The sequence below is a fragment of the Phoca vitulina genome, unplaced genomic scaffold (genome assembly GCF_004348235.1).
Source record: "Phoca vitulina isolate PV1807 unplaced genomic scaffold, GSC_HSeal_1.0 scaffold69, whole genome shotgun sequence".
In the NCBI taxonomy this organism is placed as follows: domain Eukaryota; kingdom Metazoa; phylum Chordata; class Mammalia; order Carnivora; family Phocidae; genus Phoca; species Phoca vitulina.
The window spans coordinates 2,270,781-2,284,770 of NW_022589772.1; positions in this window are offsets into that span (position 1 = coordinate 2,270,781).

Consider the following 13,990-nt stretch of genomic DNA (forward strand, 5'->3'; position numbering starts at 1 on the left):
CAATGAACACTTTTTTATACTTTTTTTTTAAAAAACAACTATATTGAACTATAATTGGCATACAATAAATTTCACATGTTTAAAGTGTACAATTCGATAAATTTTGACATACTACACAAGCATGAAACCATCACTCCAATCAAGCCAATGAACACATTTACCTCCCTCAATTGTTTCCTTATGACTCTTTGTAATCCCTCTCTTCTGCCCCTCCTAACACTTCCCACCAAGCAACCAGTGATCTGTGCTTGTAACTATAAACTTGTTTTCATTTTCTCAAATTTTATATAAATGGAATCAAACAGTATGAATTCTTTTTTTACTTTATTCATTCAGCATAGAGATTCATTTGTGTTGTTGCATTGTACCAAAAATGAATGTACCACAGTTTGTTCATCCATTCACCTGTTGGTGAACATCTGAATTGTTTCCAATGTTTGAAAATTTCATATAAAACTGCTGTGGATATTCATGTACCAGTAATTATAGGGAGATATGCTTTTATTTCTCTTCTGTAAAGACTTGTGAGCAAAGTGGCTAGATGATAGGTGTACATTTAACTTTCAAGAGAAGTGGCAAACTGTTTTTCCAAGTGGCTGTACAATTTTACATTCTCTTCAGCAGTGTGCAGATATCCAGTTCCCGCACATCCTTGCCAACACTTGGTATAATGAGTCCTTTAAAGTGCAGCCATTCTACAGGTATGTAGTGGTATCTCATTGTGGTTTTAATACACATTTCCTTAGTGACTGATGATATTGAATATTTTTTTCTGTGCTTATTTGCTATCCATAGATCTTCTTCAGTGAAGTATCCTAGTTCGAGTCTTCTGCCTATTTTATTATTAGGTTGTCTGTACTTTCTACTGTTGAGTTCTTTATATGGATAAACATTCCTCGTCAGATATATGATTTGCAAATATCATATCCTAAGTCTGTGGCTTGTCATTTTATCCTCTTAACAGTGTCTTATGAAGACTTAGACAAATTTCAAATTTTGATAAGTGCAACTTACCTTTTTTTTTTTTTTCATTATGGACTGTGTTTCTGTTGTATCTAATAGAGGATAGTAAATTTTTTCTCTAGAGAACTAGATAGGACACATTTTAGGCTTTTTGGACCATATGGTCTCTGTCACAACTGTCCAACTCTGCTTTTGTAGCACAAGAGCAGCCAAAAATATACATAGTGAATAAGCAAGGATATGTTCCAATAAATCTTTATTTATAAAAACAGATTGTAGGTTGGATGTGGACTGCAGACTACTGTTTGCCAGTCCTCCATGTAAGAAAGCTTTATATTTAGGTCTATGAACCATTTTGAGTAAATTTTTAAATGTGTTACAAGGGATAGACTGAAGTTTACTTTTACATGTGTATATCCAATTATTCCAGCACCATTTGTTTAAAAGACTCTCCTTGGGGCACCTGGGTGGCTCAGCTGGTTAAGCGTCTGCCTTTGGTTTAAGTCATGATCTTAGGGTCCTGGGATTGAGCCTCAAGTCTGGCTCCCTGCTCAGCAGGGAGTCTGCTCCTCCCTCTCTCTCTGCCCCTCCCCCCTGCTCATGCTCTCTCTCTGTCTCTCTCTCAAATAAGTAAATAAAACCTTTAAAAAAAATTAAAAAATAAAAGACTCTCCTTTTCCCACTGACTGAATTCTCATTGCACCATCACTGAAAATCACTCTTACATACATATGTATGAGTCTACTTCTGGACTCTTCATTTTGTTCTGTTGACCTATTTGTGTATCTTCACACCAATGCCACATTGCTTTGATTAATACAGGTTCATAATAAGTACTGAAAACAGGTAATGTTAGTCTTCCAATTTTTGTTCTTCTTGTTGTTTTGGCTACTCTAGGTCCTTTGCATTGCCATGAGAATTTTAGAATCAGTTTGTCAATTCCTACAGAAAAAACCTGCTGGGATTTCAATAAGCACAGAGCGGACTCCATAAATCGATTTTTGGAGAACTGATAAAGTTAACAATTTTGAGTTCTACCCATATACTCCGGCCACCAAGAAATGGGTTACCTAAATTTGCATCATGGACCTTCGTTGACCATCAGGCTCAGCTGTAGCTCCTCTGGGTCCACCACCACCACATTTGTGTAAAGGCCACACTCTCCCTAGGCTGCTCCTAGCCAAAATTGAAGCATGGTAGGGAAACACACACAGGCCTGTTCCAGCAGACGATGGGTATTCTCTTAACGGGCAGGAATTCCTAGTCCAGGAATACCCATTGCCTTGGCCAAAACTTTCTTAGAACAGCACTGCAGTCTGAGACTCTTCCTTATTCATACCCTTCTTTCTTTCCTTTCTTTGCACTCTCCTACAGGGGTCAGACTTACACCACTGTATGAAGACACTCCCTGTCTACAAATCCTTTCCCTTGGTCTTTCCTAAGTATTTCACCTAATAAGTCTCTTACATGTCTAATCCTGCCTTGGCATCTGCTTCCTGAAGAATCCAAAGTAGCACCTATGGCGAACATTTTGTGGTTTGCACTACTGCTTAGTCAGAACTGGACAGTGCTCTGGAGAGCAGGAAGGAATTGAGCAGCACGATCATTTTAGTGGTGGCGAAGACTAACTTATCAAATCATTCCACTTATATGGTATAAATGCAATAGATGGTTGCATAATAGCATTTCATTTCAGATTGGTGCCCAGCATCCATTTTCTTGCCTCTCTTCCTGACACAATTTATGGTTCCTGAGAAACTCACACATCCAGCAATTGTAAATATTGGTTGAGGAATATTTCACATTATTAAACAATTCATTTTATCCCTAAAGGTATATATGCAACTGTCTAGGCACGGCATGGATAAAATTTATTTACCATTTCTTTTCTTTGGTTATTAATGCATGTCAAACTAAAAATTTGTGAGTAATATCACTTTATATAAATAGTTAATAAGGTTTATTTATATTTGAAAAAATTAAAACATTCAAACTATATAATTTTGACTTAAATGTGTGATAGTTTGCTTTTTAATTTTATTAATCTTATAAAAAATAATATGAAAAATAATTTTATTTTTAATTTATTTAAATATATAAAAAACACTCAAATTTTACAAATTTGGAATACATTTTTATTTTAATCCTTCAAGTCAGAACTGCAAGTGGAACACAGATTGTGTGAAAATCTTGATTAAAACATCCTAATAGGGGCGCCTGGGTGGCTCAGATGGTTAAGCGTCTGCCTTCGGCTCAGGTCATGATCCCAGGGTCCTGGGATGGAGCCCCGCATCGGGCTCCCGGCTCCGCGGGGAGTCTGCTTCTCCTTCTCCTTCTGCCTCTCCCCCTGCTCATGTTCGCTCTCTCTCTCTGTATCTCTGTGTCTCAAATGAATAAACAAAATCTTAAAAAAAAATCCTAATAGTGATATTTTGGCAATAAAAGCAAGAAAAATCGTGTTACTAAAACAAATATATACTAACTTTTTTTTTTTAAAGATTTTATTTATTTATTTGAGAGAGAGAGAATGAGAGACAGAAAGCATGAGAGGGAGGAGGGTCAGAGGGAGAAGCAGACTCCCTGCCGAGCAGGGAGCCCGATGCGGGACTCCAGGATCATGACCTGAGCCGAAGGCAGTCGCCCAACCAACTGAGCCACCCAGGCGCCCAAATATATACTAACTTATGAATTCCGTATGCATTTATTACTCACCAAAACACCACCAGACTGTAAACAAAAAGTCAGATACATAAAATAATAGTTCACTCGTTTGGGGCATTTTACTAACTTTCAGCATAGAAAACTATAGTTATACATGTATGTTTTGATCTTATTATGAAAGCAGAGTTATTAAAGTAAGAGACAGAATATTATTTAACTTTTTGTTACATCTATATGCAGCTTTTCAATATGTATAAAAATGGTACACATCCTTCTGTTGGCATGCTTGTTCTGGATGCTGCAAATGTAGGGGATAGGCATGGCTTTCATTGTGAGTGTGGAAGGATCAAGCAGAGGTCTTATCAAGAGCTTCTAGAGTTGGGTCCTCCCCTTCATTCCTTGATAAAAGTGAGAGAGGGATCAAAATTCCCAGGTGCAAAGAGAGCTCAAGAACTGCCTCTTCACTCATACCTGTGATGATTTCAAAAGAGGTCAGGAGAAAGGAGGACCTGATAGATATGCAGCTTTAAAAAGGCCCCAGGCCACAGTCCTAGGTTTTATCATTTTCCTAGGTTTTATCATCTTCTTTCCCAGATCAGGAGAGCTCCACCCTAGCTCCCGATTTCCTGCTGTGAATTTAGCTCTACCCCTCCATATATGCAATGCTTTTGGCTCCTGTATTCCACATAAGTCAAATTTTCAGTGACTTCTGCCTGTATCTGAAACTAGAACTCAGTTATGCCTGTGCTTTCACCACCAAGTATGTCTCTATTCTATTTCTGGTCCATGGAGTAGTTTATTTTTTTGTCACAACCATGTCTTTCTGAAGTTATTTTTGTATTATCATTTTTATGTGTTTCAAGGGGGGCACAGGGAAGATTAAGGCATAAACTCATTGTGCATCTTTTCCTACATTTAGACTAGTAATGACAAATCTTGGTGCACATTTATTTGTATTCATATTTCTTCTTTTGTAAATTTTTGGCTCATAGAGTTTGCCCATTTTTTATTGGGATGTTATTATGTGTGTATTTTTTTAATTGTCACTGATCTGCAAAATTTCTTTACACATTAAATGCATCGGCCCTTTATCTGTCATATATTTGCAAACATTTTACCCCAGATTGCCATTTGCTATTAAATTTTATGATTCATTCAGATGGACAAATGTTTAAATTTGTATATGTTTATTTTTAAATTGTAAATAATCAAATTACAATATTTTCTTTGAAATTATTATCTCAATTTATAGCCTATAATATCAGTATATTCTATAGTTCTACTGTGACCATGAGGTTTTTCTTAATGTTCCCTTGTCAATATTAAGAATCCTTTGTTTGAAAGATTTTTGCTGTCTTTGTTCCTCCTAAATAGTGGCAGTAAATTAAAGAACCTACCAATTTCTACCTACAGTGTATGTTCAAAAGCTACATAATGTAGCTGCATTATTCTGATTCCCTCCTTTATGACTAATTGAATCTACATGCACAAAGACATTTTGCACAACAGCTGGAGAATTAAAATTTATTAAACTCCCACTGCTGATCACTAATTATTTTCTTTCTTTCTTCGTGACAGATCTCAAGTTGTCAGAATGCAATGGCAATGTACATTACAAATAGAAATCACATTACTGTGAATTCAATTTACACACATCTTTATTGGAGAAAGACACTAATCATAACCTACCAAAGAAAACACTGTAGCCTAGAGCATTCATATTTAATCCTTCTTAATGCAAATAAGGCAGAAATGTTCCTGAAGTTTCAACAAAGTGCTCTCCCTGTGTGAGTCAGCAAGTACCTGTTGGTTTCCTTCTCTGTGGATTCTTCACTTAAAAAAAAAAAAAATGTGACTTAGCTAAATTCAATGGTCACTTCTCATTTGTTTAATTCTCGGCTGCATTGTCTTGTCTACCTTTCAAGGTTTTATTTCTCTGTTTTTATCCTGAGGCTTCCTTTCTTTTTCATGGAGTATAATTGAAAAATCACTTGGTTTAGAATAAAATATCAAGCATTAGAATCCAAAGTAACAATTTCCAACTGTGTGACCTTGGTCTAGTTATATAATCCTCCTGAGCATCAATATCACAAAACTGTTATGACAATTACATGAGATCACATATGTAAAAATATCAAGCCTAGCACACAGTGACTAATTACTAAGTGGTATTGAATCCAAATCTAAATTTTTTACACATTGACTTTAGGAATTCACCATGGTTCAGCCCTAAGCTCTGTTCTTTTCCCTCTAAATTCATCCACTTCCATGTACTACCTCTTCAAAGTCTAACTGGCACCCATCAGATCTCTTCCTTCACTGACCCCGAAAGAATGGTGCACCATTATGAGGCAGCGGATTTATTACAAAATCAACTTACAGTTGTTGATATTTTGTTTTGGGTGGGTTTTTTTTTTGAAATTTTGTTTTTAAAATATTTCCCATTGTGTATGTTCAATTGCACCAACTAAGATGATCAACTTGAGGAGTCATAGGCCACGTCTTCAGTTTTTGGAGGAGTTGCTGTGAAGCATAATACAATGAATGTGGCACTCCATAACACACAATGTTTTACATATCCCTTCTTAAATAAATGCTTCAGCATTCTGTCTACTTGCAGACTTGACTTAACTAATATGACAGCCTCATGAATCAAAAACAATAAAATCATTCTGCTTTTTCAGCAGCTTCAATGACATAAAAGTATACTTTCCATGTTATGACTATGCAGAGGAAGGGCCAGGTAAACTATAAAGGGGCAAGAAAGGAGACAGGCAGTCCACCAGCTTAGTGAGGGATTGCTGGTGAGCAGTGAATGAGAAACGAGTCAAACAAGTTGTGGAAGGAAAATGATGTGTAGGGAAATTAAAAGAGGTCTTTTTTAACTATAGTTCTAATAAATAAAGGATAACACTTCATACTCATTTACTAGTCTGTCATCATTTTTCTCCATGAAATTCATACTTTGACCTCTATGCACCATATAAGTAGGCCCTCACCCTGCCACTTCCCTGCCTGCTGCCTTAGTAGCTATTAAGAAGCAGGTATCACAGCTACTTTAGAGTGAGTAACAAAAAGAAAGGAAGGAACTGACAGGTAAGGTGTAAGGGATATCTGATCTGGGAGAAAAGATGCCAGGTAAAGTTGGGGCTCCCGGGTGGCTCAGTTGGTTAAGCCTCTGACTCTTGGTTTCGGCTCAGGTCATGATCTCAGGGTCATGAGACCCAGCCCTTATGTGGGGCTCCAGGCTCAGTGTGGAGTCTGCTTGAGATTCTCTCTCTCTCTCTTTCCCTCTCCCTCTCCTTCTGACCCTCGTCCCGCTCATGCATACACTTGCTCTCTCAAATAAATAAATAAATAAAATCTTAAAAAAAGATTCCAGGTAAAGTCAAGAGTATAGGGATTTTAAAGATCTCTTGTACTGCATTGAGAAGTTAATTGTTTTTCAAAGCTGCCCTCAGTGGTTGAAGGGGACCTCTACCTAGGATCTGACCATATCCATTTGTATGGAGACAGGTAAAACAATGGATGTTCTAAGAGCCAGATGAGAAGGCTGAGAAGTTTCTTCTGCAATACACCCTTGCCCTCTTCTCCATCTGCTGATCTCTCTCCAGCTCTTTTCCTTCCATTCCTCTCCTCAACTCTCCATTTTTTCCTACCGTTCTGCTGATCTGTTTATGAAAACACTCTTAAAATTGTTGTTAACAAAATTCAACTGAGTAAATTTTAAAGATCTTATTAGATTTATTCAGTGATTCATGAATCAGTCAGCTTCCAGTCTAGCAGATACAAAGAAGTTCTGAGGAACTGTACAAAATGAAAGACATTTATAGGCAGAAGGGAGCAGGAACAAGGAAGTTCTACTAGGCAAAAAAGGTGGGTTGGTTATTGCAAGATTACTTTCCTTTAGGGGATGGCAGGGGTCTACCAAGCAGATTACTGACCTAGTGCTGATCAGGAGATTCCTGATCGACTGGTTTGAGATTCCAGTTATGGAAAAGCTAAAACTGTAATCAAGTCTAGGTTTGGTGACAAGGGGCTTAGCATAAATGACTCCATTTTGGGCTTGTTGTCTTATTTTTAACACTGTGAAGGGCAACAAGGCAAACACATTGTATTTTACCTCTTGCCTGTAGCCAAGTTTGAACACTAAATGGATCATGGGGTGAGCTATACTGGACATGAGCTCTGCAAACTCACATCTGACTTCCATCCACTCAAAACCCACACAGTTTGTCCAGGACAAGGGTGGTGAGGGTAGAAGTGAGAATCCATCCACCTTGAATATAAAAATCAAACCATATCAGAGAAAAGAGATGGACTTATCCTGAAAAACTCAACATGTACTGTATGGAATATAGATAAAATGGTCAAAGAAATAAATGTACAAGAGAAGCACACTCTAAAGAGCTTATGTAAATATTTACTTCACCCAAAAAAAGACTTCCCTAGTCTGCTGGATATAGGACTATTTCAGAGAATATCATTCTCAAAGCCAGCACCACAGTTCTGGATTATAGTTAGATTTGTTTTCCTTTGCCTCCCAAGAAGCAGCTTCGTTAGCTGATAGCAAAAAGCACAGCATATAAGGCATAACTGAGAGTATACATCAAGGAAATGGCTATCATGAAGTACTCTCTTCCTCACCCAGAAATGCGAGGCCACATCAATCAGTCAGATTTCACAGATGAACTATAAGTGATCCAATAAACACAAATAATGTTAGAAGATAGGAATAATTAATATGTTCTGACCTGAACAGAGAGCCATTTACATTATGATGTAGTTTATCAAAATACTCCAAAGGGAGCAAAGTGAAAGGCAATCTCTTTCCTCATGCTTAATTTATGCAAAACATCAAATTAAATGAGGCTAAATAATTGAGGCTACTTACAATTGCAAAGATTTCTACGAGGACCCTAGGGACTTTTGAATGGAAAATATAAACCTGGGTAAAAATGCTAGTAAGTCAAAGAGTTAATAACAGATGACAGTTATTAAGTGCTTGGTCTGTTTCAGGGACTTTTTGAAGCAATATATACATCATATATATATATATATATATATGACATTTCATCATCAAAAGAATTGTATGTGTATGTGGTAGATATTCTTGTTGGCTATATTTTTATACATAAAGGAAATTAAAGCACAGGGAGAGACTGAGTAACTTGTTCAAGGTCATACAGTAAATGGTGAAGTCAAACACTGACAGTCTGGCTCTGGAGGCCATGTAGTTAAATGCTGAGCTGCAGATGGGGATACGAAAGCATTGAAGAAGGGAGACTAGTCAGGAGGCCAGAGTCAAAGTGAAAGGGTAACAAATGCTTGAAATGATGATAGATGCAGTAGGAATTTAAAAGATATATAGGAGGGGTAAAAGAAGAATCAGTAGAATTTGTTAACACGTTATATATGAAGGATGAGAAAGGGTTGTTTAAGTTGACTGAAGTTTTAAGTCTGAATAATTTGGTGGTGATGCTAACTAACCTAAAAGAAAGGGACTATGGCTGCTTTATGAGGAAAGACGGGTTCAGCTTTAAATGCATAAAATTGAGATATCTAGAGGATATACTGTGTATAAATAAGTTCCCAGAAGGCGAGTAAAAATATAGACCTGGATCCTAAAAACAAATGGCCAATGACACAATTTTGGGGACATATATGTGTAGAAAACTGATCTGGGGACTGAATCTTTGAAAGAATCTATAATGAGTGGACATAAGATGAGTCAGAAAGAGAAACTTTATCAGTGTTTATCACAGAGGTAAGAGGAGAACGAGGGGAGCCCAGTGTTCCAGAAACCAAGAAAATTTTCCAGCAGGAGAAGGTTTTCAAAAGTGTATAATGCTGCGAAGAAATTGAGCAGCATCAGAACTGAGAAGATGTAATTGCGTTGTCAGAACAGTGTGAAAGATAGTTTCATTAAAGTGGTGAGGGCAGAAGACATATTACAAGTTGTTGAGAACAGAGAAATATTAGTGGAGATAAGAGATGATACACAACTCTTTCAAGACATTCATTCCAGAAGTTAAATGTGAATGATAAAGCGTAGTTTTAGGAAGAAAATGGGGTCAAATAAGGACTTCTTTAAGCCACTGACTCTTTAAGCACACATGTAGACAGAGATAAAGGGACCAGTGGAGAGAGAAATATAAAATAAAAGTCGGAAGAAATAATTTATTTCCTTTCCTAAGAAGAGATGAGGGTAGGATTAAGATCACAAGAATATAAAGGCAGAAGATGATGACATCAAGATGAATGCTTTCCAAATGCCAGTTCAGAAACTGATTTCACAAAGACGGTGTCAGAATCACCCTGGGAGTTTATTAAAAAGGTCAGTTCCTGGGCTCAGCCCTCACAGTAGTTCTAATTCTATAGGCCTTAGTTGTGGCCTAGAAACCTGTACATTTAAATAGTTAACACTGTTGCATAGGTATAGATTAGAGGTTTTTCACCTCTAGCAGACCAATGCCTCCTTGTCTTCAATATTCTGTAATGCCCTCTTCATGAAAACCATAAATAATATAACTCATCTACACACAAAATTTCAAAATACCGATAAAATGCCGTAACTGAAACATAAAAGAGAAATACCAGAAAAGGGCTTCATAATACGATAATATGTAAATGTTATACATCACATATTTCAATATGTAAATGTTTGGGCATGAAGATAGTGAAGGACATATGAAGTAGTCAGATGTTTATATCTACTTAAACTGAAGAAGTTTGGCTTTCACATAAGTAAGACAATATTGAACTGAGTATTTTCACTACCTTTTCTTTATATTTAACATTTCAAAATAAGGGCTATAGAAACAGATCCATAGAATTGCCATGCGTGTGACAAAATTGCCACGTGTGTGCCAACTACCAATGCAGATTAATATAGGCGTATTGTATTGACAACTCACAAATGCCACCAGTGGGCATTGCACTGATTAATTACACAATTTTTGGAAATGGTAAACAACCCTAGATGAAGTTCTAAATAAAACAAAGTAAGATCTCTTGATTTATATACAGCAGTTGCATTTCTGGAAAGGTCAGCATATATTAAAACTGTATAAAACATGCTTTGCATTCATATAAAAAATTAGAGTTATATTCTAGGCCCACATAATTTTAGGGTTTTCCCTTACATGAATATCTGAGGGCCATTTGAAAGTCATATGACATACAGGGAGAATCTTCACTGTGTAGGCTTGTCCCATGTACTGCAGGGTGATACCATGAATGCCTGGTCCCCACCCATTAGATGCCTGTACCATCCTCAAGCACTGTGACAACCAAAAGAAAATGCCATTCCCTCCATTTCTAAAACATCCCCAGGAATGGGACTGCCTACCTGGATAACCACTGCTCCAAAAGAAGATAACAGAGGCTGTAAGATTAAGTGCCTTTGGGTATCTAAAAGATCATAGAAATAAGGGAAATGTATGGATATTAAGCAATAGGGTTTGTGGGGCTTGTGATAAACTAGAGAAAACAGGCCTCACCTAAAGGCATTTACAATAAAATAAAAAAAAAAAGTTTTCAGTATTATACCAGCAATGTACTTACTTTTCAAATGAATGAATTTAACTTGTAATGCAAGGCTAGCATGTATATGTAGCCTTATGTCAGTCCACACTTTAACAAAAAGCATTCTTAAACATAAGAATTCATCCTTGAAGAAAGTGCCCAAACATCAGCCAGAAATGAAATTTTTTAAAATGAATTTTTGATATTTAAGAAATTGTGACCACCAATTTCATAATCAAACTGATTAAAATAGACTAGAATAGAAAATATCAGAGCACATAAGTGTAAGTATTATTTTGTCAAGTGCTTATTTCGGGGGGGGGTGTGTGAGAGTGAAAAAGAAAGAGAGAGAGAGTGCATACTGGACACAATGTAAACTATATTTTACTGAGAGTCTTAATAAAAACAACTTTGGAAAACACTGGGGTAGATAGGTGACGATTGGGGGTGCAGGAGGCTCTTTCCCAACCATACTGTAGCCACCCAACATAGTGGTCTTCTTTTGCATATTTGTTAGGAGCAGACTTTGGAATCAAAGAGAACAGGGTTTGAGTTCTAGCTATACCACTCAAGTATGTGACTATAGGCAAGTTGCTTCAAGTCTTTTAGCCTCGGTTTCCTTATCTATAAATTGAAGATAGTAATGCATTATAATATTGTATGTGATAATTAAACGAGATAATGCATGTAAAATGCTTAGTATACTGTCTGGCACACGGTAAGCAATTAGTGACATAGTAAGCAATAATCACCAACATAGAAGTTTTGCCCAGTTGACCAGCAAAATACGAGATATAAATGTTATGTGTTTAAATATGCATCAAATGTTTTTTTCCTTTTCTAGAAAAATTCTTTGAAATGTCTGAAACCATCATCTTCATATTAGTCATCTATTGCTCTGTAACAAAATACTCAAAAATTTAGCAGCTTAAAACATTTATTGTCTCACACGGTTTATGAAAATCAGGAATCTGGGATCAGCATAGCTGGGTGGTTGGGGCTCAGGGTCTCCCATAAGGTGGCAGTCAAGTTATGACCAGGGATGCACTCTCTAAAGGGACTAAAGTACTCATAATCACACTTAGGAAAGTATTGGTGGGAGGCCTCAGGTCTTTGCCAGGTGGGCTACTCCATAGGCCTGCTCATGACTTGGCTTTCTCCAGAGTATGAGAGCCGAGATAGACAGAGAGAAATCCAAAGATAGAAGCCACAGTCTTGTATAGCTTAATATCTGAAGTGACATAACATCACTTGCACCATATGCTATTGGCCACAAAGTCTAACCCTGGTATAATTTGAGAGAAGACTACACAAGAGTGTGGATACCAGGAAGCAGGGATCATCACTGGGGGCCATTTGTGAGGCTGGCTATCACAATATTTATTGAATGTCCATCCTCTTCAGGTAAATTTTTCATGCAAATATGATATTTCTCCAAGCATAAGTAATTATCGCTCACTGCCTGAGTTAGCATTAATATAAATTTGAGGAGTCATCGATTTTGTTAATGATGCATGACACCAGCTTACTTAATAAATCATATTTAACTACAAGGCAATTTTTGCATAATCTTAGCATTATCTTTCTTTCAAAAAATGAACTTTAGTAAAGGTATTTTAAATATGCCTCTATGTTTTCCACTACATAATATTTGTTTTTTTCTAAAGAAAAATTACTTCCTCTAGCTACACTTTATTACATTCTAAAATGAAATGTTTGAAGGCAGGCTTCCTTTTTTGGGCATGCAATCAGATAGTAATATAGGGTGAAGACTTCAAAAGTAAAAATCAATGAGGATTTTTTATTACCATAAACCTTTTCAGAGATGATGAAAATAGAATGTGAAATGTCAATACTCTTAATGCCAAATATCTGACAAACTACAATAATGCATTAAAATAATTGCAAAAGATGACTTTAATCATAATATAGATATGTTATTCAGGTAATGTTAATGAGAATAAATAACCAAAATCAAGCTAGAAGATCCATACTCCCTTATAAAACAAACAAAAAAAACCACACTAATTTCCAGGGTGTCATCTAATTTAAGAAAATGCTTATAGTTATGTTTTTTAAACAGTTTGAAGATTTATGTATTTAAATTTATTTGAGAAAGAGAGAGAGAGATTGAGAGCCAGCAAACATGCGGGAGGTGGGAGGGGGAGAAGGGGCAGAGGGAGAGGGAGAGAATGTCCCAAGCAGGCTCCGGCTGAGCACGGAGCGGACGCAGGGCTAAATCTCATGACCCTGAGATCACGACCTGAGCAGAAACCAAGAGTCAGACATTCAACAGACTGGGCCACCCAGGCGCCCCTGCTTGTATTTATTTTTTAAATTTGACTTTTAATACAAAGATTATTTTGTCTTCAATATTAGTCATTGTATATTTCAAATTGGTTCCCGAGTTCATTCATATTTTTAAAATAGTAGATCACTTCTGGCCTTTGGCAAAATAATGTAATTGACTCTCCCCTCCCCATCTGATCTCTCCCCTTCACTCATACTTGCTTTCTTACCCTGTGCCCTCTAGTTTCCACACTTGTCCCATTAAAATATTTTCTGACACTCACACTGAGGCAAAAATGACTGAAAAAAATTTAAAAATGCTAAACACATACGTATCCCCAGGGGATAGTGTATTCACTGAGATAACACAAGTAAACTGCCTATCAGAACTCCTGACACAGCTAGATGATTAATAATTGTAAATTTCCCCTTTTTTTGCAGCTTTGCACTTCACTGCCTAATAATATTCACTCACACTTTTAAATACTAACTTCTTGCCAGCCACCCTGCTTAACACATTTACATATGTATTACCTAACTGAATCATCAC